Raw genomic sequence first — 1843 nt, 5'->3', positions numbered from 1 at the left:
ATAATTTAAATTAATATATACTTTTTTTCAAAAATCTTTCATTCTTAATAAAAAAAACTTCCAATTGGCTGACACTCACTTGAAATAATTTCTGCTCCACTGAACTGTACTAGAGAATTTCTTCTATTTTTCTCTCTCTCTTTTTGTATCCTTTTTTTTCCCTCATGACACTTTTGTTACAAATCTTTTTTTTACTTTGCTTGATATAAAGAATACAACTGTTTCTAAAAAGATCAGTAAATTATTTCATTTTATTTTAACTCCTCAACAACTCGACCATTATTTATCTCACATAGTATCTCTAGGAGGGGTTTATTTAGAAATTGTACATATATGTGAAAAAGTATAGTATGTTATATGTATGTAAATTAAAAGTTAACATTGAAACATGTTACTGTTATATTAGTAACATTAAATTAAGATAGAAGAAGAAAACACACAAAATAAATACATTACAAAAACAAAAATCAAATGGTCTCAAGGTAGGAAAATACCCTATAAACTATTTTTACTATAAAAAAAAAAATTCCTTACTGTAAAATAAAAGAAAAATAAATAAATTGGGTTAATGGATTTAAACAATCGCTCCCATATATGTAGATATCTGTGTGTAGTATTATTATTAAAGTTGAGAAATTTAATACTGATATACGTTTAACCAAAAATAAAATTAAATATAATTTTTTTCTCAATTTTTTGAGACAGGTATTTATTTATTAAATAAATCATAAATAATAAATGGTATCCTTGTTTAGTCTTAACACTCTTTATTATATCAACAATCTAAACATTTAACAGCTTATTATACATTCATTTGTAACAATTATAACAACATTATTACTAATTATATAACATACCTTATAATATAAATTTTCACCTCACATCTAAAATTAAAAAATCACCCAATGAAAAAGTCAATAATTTTAATATGATTCGCTATTAATTGACTTTTTCATAGGATGTGTGTTGACTTATAATTAATGACCGAGGCAGAATAACCTGTAAAACTTCTTTAAATTTTTGCTGCGAGGTGAGAATTTATATTTGAAGGTATGTTACATTATTAGTCATAATGTTGTTCTTTTAATTGTTACAAATGAATACATAATAAGCTGTTAAATGTTTAGATTGTCCTTGAGGATGGCCGATTTGGCCGAAACGTTGGACTATTAATATAATTAAGAGTGTTAAGACTAATCAAGGATACTATTTGATTTATTTAATACAAAAATAAAATATTTACCTAGAATAAATAAAATAATACAACTAAACATAAATTAGAGGAAAAAAGAATTACTTAATTAAAACAAAAACTAAAAAGTACATAAATAATAATATCAAATCAAATAAACACAGTAAATAGGTAAGAAATTAGATATTATACCATAATAAACATAACGGAAATATCATAAATTAAGTTAAACATACTATTGTATAATTTCTTATAGTGAAGACGGATCAGTATATTGTCATCTAGAGTTTTCTCACTTCACCATTTATTCAACTGTAATGAATTACGTTTGAGTTTGTAGATTAATCTTAGAGACTCAGCTCTTCTCGATCCGTGTAAGTCTTAATGTTGCTTTTATTTTGATATAGTTTTGAGATGTTATATTAGTTATATATTTGTTCAGGAGTCGTCCTTTAGTGCAAAGTTGCCACCATCAGTCCTGAATGAGGTTCTTATGGACTAATTAAGCATAAAGGTAGCTATAGTCGTTGGGTAGCTTAGTGTTGTCAGCGTCTGATTTGGTCATTGGAGTTCTATCAATGGGTAGATTCTCCACACATTTGTATTATATAATTTTATTACTAACATAAAATTTAATTCTTGTATATATTT

This window comes from Halyomorpha halys, unplaced genomic scaffold (genome assembly GCF_000696795.3).
Source record: "Halyomorpha halys isolate HHAL.00 unplaced genomic scaffold, Hhal_1.1 Scaffold1032.1, whole genome shotgun sequence".
Taxonomy (NCBI): domain Eukaryota; kingdom Metazoa; phylum Arthropoda; class Insecta; order Hemiptera; family Pentatomidae; genus Halyomorpha; species Halyomorpha halys.
Note: the sequence above shows the minus strand (reverse complement) of the source record.